General features: G+C 43.6%; 1 long non-coding RNA gene across 1 annotated transcript; it reads right to left on the bottom strand.

Moving 5' to 3' along the window:
* Positions 1-2,007: 2,007 nt before the first annotated feature.
* On the bottom strand, positions 2,008-8,272 carry LOC128098952 (uncharacterized). The gene is made up of 2 exons (XR_008214399.1): positions 8,158-8,272; positions 2,008-2,202 (listed from the first exon to the last, which is right to left on the bottom strand). It is a non-coding gene; the product is annotated as an uncharacterized LOC128098952 (long non-coding RNA).
* Between the last annotated feature and the right edge of the window lie 1,643 nt (positions 8,273-9,915).

Raw genomic sequence — 9,915 nt, forward strand, 5'->3', positions numbered from 1 at the left:
CCATCAAGAAGACCTCACCCTCATGACCTCGTCTAAGCCTAGTCACCTCCCAAAGGCCACACATCCATGGGCCGTCAGCATAGAGTAGAAGGAACAGGTTTTCACCTCCTCAGCTTTTGGGACACCCAGTCGGTCTACACACCATCTGCTCTGTAATGCAGTCTCGAGATCCCTTCCTCCGCCATCTGCAAACACAGCTCAGGCTTCCCCCCAAACAACCTATTAACACGTTCCCACTGAGTTTGCCCCATCCATGGGTCCTCTGGCTCCCTTGCCGGGGAAGTGAGTCCTGTGCCCTGACAGTGCCCCAAATCAGTGGGTTCATCTTTGTCTAGCTGTATATTCTGGAATCCTTCATTCAGCTTGAGAAAATCAAACACTTGGCGCCCTCCCTCCATTCCTGCTGAAGTCTGCTAGATAAACCAGGCAGCACTACAGCTCATGGTCTGTTTGTTTGCCCTTTCCTTCAGCCAGGTAAGGTTAGTGTCTGAGACTTTGCTCAGTGGTGGTGCAGGGACCCAGGGCCTCACACACACTGGTTAACATTCCACCTCTAGCTGTCCCTCTAGCCCCAAACACTTGCTTTGGTGCAGAAACCAGAAGAGGAAGAGCAGATACTGAGGGGACAGGGACAGGAGACCTCTGAGGTGGCTGCCAGCACAAAGGAAAGGACCTCCACTGCTGTGGGCTTCAGGGGCTTCTCAAGACCCCATGTCCTGGCTCCCCAGGGATGAGCTGGACTGAGGAATGTGCTTCTGTGTATGGTGAGGGGACAATAGCACATTTAGACACTGCTTTTAAGCTATCCCCCAAGAAGCCAGATGGCTTCAGGAACTGCAGACAGACTTGAGCCCACAAAATGTCATACTCACTATAGCTTTCCTCCACAGTCACAGAAGACAAGTGCTATTTCTAAGTAGTTTTCTAGCAAGGCATGGGTGCACACCTGTAGTCCAACTCTTGAGAGGTGGAGGCAGGGGGATCACGAGTTCAAGGCCAGCTTCATTACAAACCACATTTGAGGCCAGCCATGAGACTTGGTCTCACAAAACCAAACAAATAAATGCATATTTTTTTAAAGGTCGCTTTCTGAGTTATACCTGGTAAATGACCGAATTAACTTATGTGAAGATAGTCATCCATGGAAGCTCAGTATATTGGAGCATGGCTGTAACTGAGCACTTGGGTGGCTGAGACATCAAGATGGCCACCAGTGTGAGGACGGCCCATGCTTCAGAGTGACTCTCTGTCTCTGCCCTGTCCCCTCACACACACACAAACCGTGGGAAAGGACCTGGTTATCGCCACTCCTCTCCCCTGACTCTGCCATGTGCAGATGAAGTAGGGATGCCGGGAAATAGAAAACTAAGACTAACGGCAGATCCTGTATCTGTTCCAGGATGGAAAGACGTTTGTGTATTGGGGGATATGGTCCTTGTTCTTCATTAGCTGCCTTCTAAGTTGATGATTTAATATTACAAAGGTCACAGCAGTTTAAGGATTCATGTTGGCTCCCTCACACTCCAGAAAATTCCAAACCAAAACCATTGAAAATTACCCTGTATTTCCAGCATGTGTGTGAAACAATCTCTTCCCCGAATTCTACTGGGGTGACTTTGTTCAATAGAAATTAACCACACAGTGGGATCTTCTCTAGAAAATTAGCTACCCTGAGTTTTGTATTTATGCCAGTCTTAGTGTGCACACTTACCAAATACTCTGAGGAATGTTAGCAGAATCTTGGTCCCCATCTTAATTTTTTATGGTAACACTTATTTTTGCTTTGTATGGGGGACAGGGTGCATGCCATGGAGTGTGTGAAAGTCTGTAGGCTAGAGGACAATTTGCAGAAGTTAGTCCTCTAATGTGGGCCTGGGGGATTGAACTCAGATCCATTAGGCTTGGTGCCAAGTATCCTTACCCACTGAGCCATCTCATCAACCCTGTTTTGTTATTGCAATACCAAACACTGAATACAGAGCCTCACACATGAAAGCTACATTCCAATCCAGGACCCCTCTTTTAATAGCATAACACCTTTTTCCATAGAGGAACTTCATTTGCTGCCTTAGATTGTATTCTCTGGGGTAGAGAATCATGAGCAGCTTCTGCTGGGAACCCCATCTGGGAGAAAAACCCACAAGGAGATAGGGAGAGTTGGACATCAGGGGCAGGCTGGTCACCGTGTACATGTAATTGGGCCTCAGCCAATCCTGCAGGAACCTTCCAGCAAGAACAAACTGTCAGAGCTATCCCACATTCAGGTAAAGGGAGTGGGACTCTATAGAACTTGGACAGGCTACCCATTGGGACAGCAGACAGTTTGCTAGGGGGATACTCACTTCCCAAGGAGAAGTCTGTGAGTTTTTGCCAACTGAAGATCTGTGTCTTAGTTACTTTTCTGCTGCTATGATAAAAAATACCCTGGAAAAGGCCTGGGCTGCTGCTGAAGGCCATGTCTGGGTCTGTGGCCCTATAGCAGCCAGGGGTTGGGTTGACATCTGTGGCTTCTGCACCAAGGGCCCTGTGGATGCCCGGGGTCAGCTCAGCCACTTGAGTCCATGTTGGGCTCCAAGGGCCATGCTGCAGCTAAGGCCATACAGACCTGAGTGGCTTGTGCTGCTACCCAATGCCATGGTGACATCTGGGCCAGAGCTGAAGCTGAGGGTCATGTCTGAGTCCATGGCCCTACTTCAGTCAGGGTCTGTGTTGATGTCCGAGGCTCCTGTCACCATCAAAGGCCATGAGGACATCTGAGGTCTGAGGCCATGTTAGTGTTCGAGAGCCATGCTGCCGCTGGGGCCCGTGCTGATCTAAGTGGCCTGCACTGCCACCTGGGGCGATGGTGACATTCAGACCCAGCTGCTGCTGAGGACAGTGTCTGGGTCTGTGATACTGCTTCAGCTGGGGTCTGTGTTGATGTTTGTGGCCTATGCCGCTTCAGGGGCCATAGGAACCATATATGATGAAATCAGAGGGTCATGCTGAGCCAGCCCCACCCTTTGCTGTACCGGGGAAAGATGGCCCCTAACCTCACAGGAGACCTGGCCCCTGCACTTGGAAGAGATGGATCTACCCTTCACCATGAGGGAGACTGACCCTGACTGCATGGACATAGGGGAGCTGGCTCCACGCTCTCACCTGAGTCAGGTAACCCCAGTGGCCTGGACTGACTAACTCAACTACCACCCATACCCACAGCCAGGCCTTTGGTTGGTCTACCCTAATATCTACCCCATCTAGGACTTGCTAGAGCTTGTGAAGGGACTGGTCCTGTGGAAGATTCCTGCAGGCTCTCCATGACTAGGGGTGGCCGAAGGACGTCCCAGAGGAGTTTCAGTGAGGATCCAGTTATGATGGTATACCAGAAGCCAGAGGCCTTGAACCAGATCAATGACTCATTGCAACGAACATTTGTTAGTAAAGCTGATTGGATGAAAGGGTATATATACTATATGACACACCATTCCCAATGCCACCAGGATGGATGAAGAGGTGTTGGAGAGGCGGGAAAGATGGAGAAGCGAAGAGGTTACTTTTTGTTTTTGTTTATTTGTTTGCTTGCTTTGTTTTTGTTTTGGTTTGATTTTTAAAAATTTTTCTGAGGGGTGAGGGAAGGATATGGGGACTGGAAGGTGAGCAGAATTAGGATGCATAATGTGAAATTCCCAAAGAATCAATAAAGAAATTATGTTCAAAAGATACCCTGGAGAAGGCAACTTAAAGAAGGGAGCGTTTATTCTGGCTCACAGTTCCAGGAACAGTCCATCAGCAGGAAGTCACAGCAGCAGGAGCTTGACACCGCTGGTCACATGGCATCCTCAGCCAGGAAAAAGAGAGCAGCACATGCCAGCGCTCACCTCAGCTGTTGCTGTGCTTCATACAGCCCAGGGTCCCTATCAAGGAAACGGTCCCACCCACAGTCAAGGGGTGTCTCTGCACACCATTAGTACAATCAGGGCAATCCATCACATATTCTCAGCACCTTAATGTAGAGAATCCCACACACGTGTTTCCGGAGGCTTGCCTCATAGGTAATCTGACAATTCACACTAACCATCACACCTAGCCTCCTAGAGGAGACCATACAAGGGCAGAGGAAGGGGTCTGGAAGCTCATTCATTACACCCCAAACCTACTGCAGCTTACAGTGTTCTGCCCGTCAAGGGCTATGGTACTTCTGCCAAGGATACTCACTGGGTTAGACATGCATCCCACTGTCTGCAAGCATAAGTCAAGTGTTAAGATCAATCCACATGATCAATCCACGTGAGTCTATTTAATGGGTAATGGAGATTTATTAAGATATAAATTGAGGAAATACACTCACAAATACAGAACCAAGTAAACAGCTCTGTTCTGACCAGGAGCGAAGCCACCTGGCAATTTGATCAGACCAGGAAGCAGGCAGCAGGGAGAAGGGAGCCCCTTCTCCCCTTCTCCCTTTCCTTTTAAGAGGTCACATACAATAGCAAGAAGCATAGCCTCCTTCAGGTCCTACAGCCCAAGGTCATGGGGGAGCAAATACCACTACATTTCCCCTTTTTGTCTAAATAAGAAGGTTTTCTCTATATCTATCTATCTATCTATCTATTTTTGGGTTTTTTTTTTTTTTTTTTGGTTTTTCGAGACAGGGTTTCTCTGTGTAGCTTTGCGCCTTTCCTGGAACTCACTTGGTAGTCCAGGCTGGCCTCGAACTCACAAAGATCCGCCTGGCTCTGCCTCCCGAGTGCTGGGATTAAAGGCGTGCGCCACCACCGCCCAGCTATTTTTGGTTTTTTAAGGCAAGGTTTCTCCGTGTAGCTTTGGAGCCTGTCCTGGAATTCACCCTGTAGACCAGGTTGGCCTCGAACTCACTAAGATCTGCCTGGCTCTGCCTCCCGAGTGCTGGGATTAAAGGTGTGTGCTACCACTGCCCGGCCAATAAGAAGGTTTTAAACTTAATGCAAACTACGTACAATAAGAATGATTGTAGCCGGGCGGTGGTGGCGCATGCCTTTAATCCCAGCACTCAGGAGGCAGAGCCAGGCGGATCTCTGTGAGTTCGAGGCCAGCCTGGTCTCCAAAGCGAGTTCCAGGAAAGGCGCAAAGCTACACAGAGAAACCCTGTCTCGAAAAACCAAAAAAAAAAAAAAAAAAAAAAAAAAAAAAAGAATGATTGTGAAGTATTGTACAGGAACAACAAAGGGTAATAACATAAACAAAAATGCAACTACAACCAACAAGAACAACATCAAACAAGAAAGACATGCTAAATGTCCAGAAATATCCAGATTGTAGGTAAATGGCGAATTACCAAGATTGCTCCAATAGCTGTCCTATCCTGAAGATTCTAACTTTAATATCTAAAATGTTCTTAGCTAAGATATGAGAGGACTATAATTGTAACTATCTCCATCAAACTGTAACTCCATCAAAGACCTGAGAAGGAACATAATAATACCTAAGAAAACAGAAAATGCAAGCAAGCGATTTCTGAAATTCTTGTGAGAATAGGCAGAGACAGCTGGCAGCCTAGACAGTCATCTAAAGTTTCTTATCATTATTGGGGCATCCAATTTGGCTACAGGCCTAGAGTATCTGTCAGACCATTTTCAGAAGCAGGAATTCTGAAAGACCATCTTACCCTGTCTTGGCAGAGTTCAGTAGTCACTTTTCCTTGTGTCCTGTTCATTCAGAAAGGACAGCATTCATACTGTCAGCAGTTGAGGCAAGGGCAGTTCTTTGCCCAGCAGGCCATTTTGTGACAAGAAGAATACAAACTTCCAAACAGAAATGTCTTAGAAGCCCAACATTCTCTCGGAATCAGATCAGTCCTGCCAGGAGCAATCGTGTCTCACATCAATAGAATTCTAAGTTATCAAAACATTTAAATGCCATATTCTCTAGACCTATGAAGTGTTTGAAGATTACCTATCCATCTGACATATGTTTCTGTAAATCTGGACAACCTAACTAACATAACTATAGAAATGACAAGCATGGGTGACGATAGTTCTGCAAGTCTTATCTACCTAAATAACCTAAGGATTAAGGCTACACATTAACAAGGTAAACAGTCTATAAGCAGATGTACTGTATAAGGACAATGATCTCAAAATTGTGACAATACACAAAATATCTTAAACAGAGGTAGAAATGTATAGTGCAATATGCAATATGACAGCAATATCCTTAATATGTATCAATATACAAAATATCCTAAACAGAGGTAGAATGTACATATAGTATGACAATTATAATTTTACATTTGTATCAATATACAAAATATTTCAAACAGAAGTAGAAATATGTGTACAATACAACAATTATAGTTTTGCATATGTATCACTATACAAATTATCTTAAGTAGGAATATAAGAATAGTTTACATTTGAATCAATATACAAGAATTTATATCTGTGCAAATCATGTAAGACTGATTGCTAAATTAGTTTACTAGTAGATACAATAATTTACCTTAATATACTATACCTATCCATTCCCCTTTTTTCTTTTCCAAAAAAGAATCCTGAGTCTAAGTTTTATTGTCCTCCACCCAACCCTATAACCATCCATCCATAACCCTGAGAAAAATGAAAACTTTGGGAGAGGGGCATCATTTTTTTAGAATTGCATCCTGCTGTTTAGGGACGATGGTATCTCTGTGGGGTCCTGTAAGAAAGCTTAGATAGTTGGGTCTCAATAGGACTAGCTGTAGAGTCTGCAGCCAGTCTCAGATGAACTTTGCCAATAGGTGAGACAATACTTCAGATTTCCTGCTTCACTAAAATGTCTGCCAGAGACTTTAGACCTGTAGGCTGAAGATAGATGCCCCAATATTACAGAGGAACTTTGGATGACTGTCCAGTCAGCCAGCTGTCTCTGTCATTTCTGGAATTATGGAAGTTGCTTGCAATGCACTTTCTGTTTTCTTAGGTAATATTATATCCTTCTGGAGTCTTTGATGTAGTCAAAGACTAGTTAGTTACAATTTTCCTTGGTTATGATAAAAGATAAATTAAACATGAAACTTTAGACTCACAAATATAGGATAGATGATAGAATATTTTCTTTAATTTTGTCAAATACAAATAGACTAGATATTTTAACTGTAATTTTCACTTGATAACTGTTCTATTTTATGTAATTTTACTATGTTAAAGTTAAAGCCTTCCTTTTTGATTTGATAGTAAAGGGGATGTCTTTCTGTATGCTGTGAATATGTGTTTCTCTGGTTGATATATATAAAGCTGCATTAGCCTATGGCAGGGCAGGATAAGTTTAGGCAGGATATTTGAACTGAGGATGAGACAAAGAAGGGTGGAGTCTGGGAAGAGACTAAAAACCACCACCAGGAGAAGCAAGATGTGAAAGTACTAGTAAGCCATGAAGCCATGTGGCAATACATAGATTAATAAAAATGGGCTGAGTTAAGTTTTAAGAGCTAGCTAGCAAGAAGCCTGAGCCAATAGGCCATAGAATTAGTAATTAATATAAGCCTCTGTGTAATTATTTTATAAATGGCTGCAGGACTGCGGGGCCAGGCCAGACCAGAGAAACACAGGACCATGGGCTGGGTGAGATTGGAGAAACTTACAGTTACCATCAAGGCTGCTACACTGTGCACTTAAATTTAGAGAGCCCGAAGAGCTCAGTGGATAATCTGGCTACAGATCTTGAATTCCTAATCCTCCTGCCTCTGCCTCCTGAGTGCTAGGAATATAGGTGTGCACTAATATACCTAGCTTTGGGCTATAAATTTAAGTGGGGCAATTCAGAACACACTTATCTATTGTCTTAGTTAGGGTTTCTATTGCTGCGAAGAGACACTATGACCACAGCAACTCTTATAAAGGAAAATATTTCATTGAAGCTTGTCTACAATTCAGAGGTTTAGTCCATTATCATCATGGAGGGACATGGTAGCATACAGGTAAACATGGTGCTGGAGAAGGAGCTAAGAATTCTACATCTTGATCCACAGGCAAGTGAACAGTGTCACTGGGCATAGCTTGATCTTAGGAGATCTCAAAGTCCACCCCCATAATAACTCACTTCCTCCAACAAGGCCATACCTATGCCAACAGAGTCACACCTCCTAATAGTGTCACTCCCTTTAGGGGCCATTTTATTTCAAACTACCACATCTATTATTTTTAAAAATAAAACAATGACCCCATTACATAGTCACATAAACGATATGTCTTTGTAAAAAATATTTTCCAAAACTTGAAATTACATTGCTTAATCTTTTTGTGACTCTCTTCAGACAGCTGGAATCTTGTATCTGTCCCTTCAACCCATCTTCTGGGAGATGTTCCTTTCTTTTAAGTTGGTTAAGCCAATCCAGTCTCATACATAGCTGTAACTGGAAAATGGAGGAGGATTTAAATACTCTTTTCAGATAATTATGGGTATTTTTCCTGTGGTGCTATATCAAAACTCAGTAAATGCTAATTTCTGAACTGTTTGTAGCACACAAACAAACAATTAAAAAACATCCTATTGTGTACTTTGCCTTTTGAACTGAGTCAAATTCCATTCAGGATATTGTCATGCCATGCCCGGTAACTTGGGTATTGAGTTGTCCAGACTTTCCAGATGGTGACACATTAATAATGCAGTATCATGCAGCTGGAGTGATGGTTAAATGGTTAGGAGCCTGTACTGCTCTTCCAGAAAACCTGAGTTTCGTTCCCAGGACCCACTTCAGGCATCTCACAACCACCTGGAACTTCAGCTCCCGAAGATCTGATGCCTCTGCACTCCTGCACACATGAGTATATATCCCCACCACATATACAATATTTTAAATAATTGAATAAATCTTTAAAGAAAGAATTGCATTCATTAACCTTATCATCAAACTCAGCTCACAGGTCTCTAGTACCTCTAAGCTGCCAGATTTCCAATGATGGATTCGAATGTTCCAGAATTTTGTTATGGATGAAAAATATTGGCAGCTGTTTTCCTAAAAGGTTTGCTTCACTCATTTGAAAGAAAATATCTGCTTTACGTGCAAGACGAAGAATGGTAGTTTACCTGTCCATAATTCTTTCAAGGAAAAATTGCTATTCATTCAATATACTTCCAGTTCTTGCTGCGTGGTAGTGCCTGCCTTTAATACCAGGCTTTGGAAGGCAGAGGCAGGCAGATCTCTGTGAGTTTGAGGCCAGCCTGGTCGGCAGAGCAAGTTCCAGGACAGTCAGGGCTCCACAGAGAATCCTTTCTAGAAAAAAGCAAACTAAACCAAAATCAAAACTGAAAACCTTCTAGTTCTAGTCAACATATACATAATTATGATTATGTAAATAGAATTCCTCAGCATAAGCATCTTCCCTTATTATCAGAAGGACCATGCACATGTCCCACATTTGCACCTCCAACATGAGTGTTAACATTTTTTTTTTTTTTGGTTTTTCGAGACAGGGTTTCTCTGTGTAGCTTTGCGCCTTTCCTAGAACTCACTTGGTAGCCCAGGCTGGCCTCGAACTCACAGAGATCCGCCTGGCTCTGCCTCCCAAGTGCTGGGATTAAAGGCGTGCGCCACCACCACCTGGCTGAGTGTTAACATTGTAAAAAACAAGTATTACCTTAACATTGTTGCAGAAAGACTTTGACCCCAAGGAAATTCACTGAAAGGGGTTGGGACTACTAAGGGTCAATGGCCATCTGTGTGTGTGCATATGTGTTACGTGTGCACATGAACTCATTCATGTGTACATAGGTGCAGAACTCTGTGTGTGTATATGTATTTGTGTGTGTGTGTTTGAGCACACTTGTGTCAATTTGTTTACATGTGCATTGGGGTGAAGAATTAATGTCCCATGGTTTTCTTTTAATTTGCTTGGAGATATATATAAAATATATCTATATTTGAGACAGGGTCTCACTGTGTAGCCCTGGCTGCCTTGAACTCACAAAGCTCCACCT

This window comes from Peromyscus californicus, unplaced genomic scaffold, assembly GCF_007827085.1.
Source record: "Peromyscus californicus insignis strain IS unplaced genomic scaffold, ASM782708v3 Scaffold_6__1_contigs__length_162567912, whole genome shotgun sequence".
NCBI classification, from domain to species: domain Eukaryota; kingdom Metazoa; phylum Chordata; class Mammalia; order Rodentia; family Cricetidae; genus Peromyscus; species Peromyscus californicus.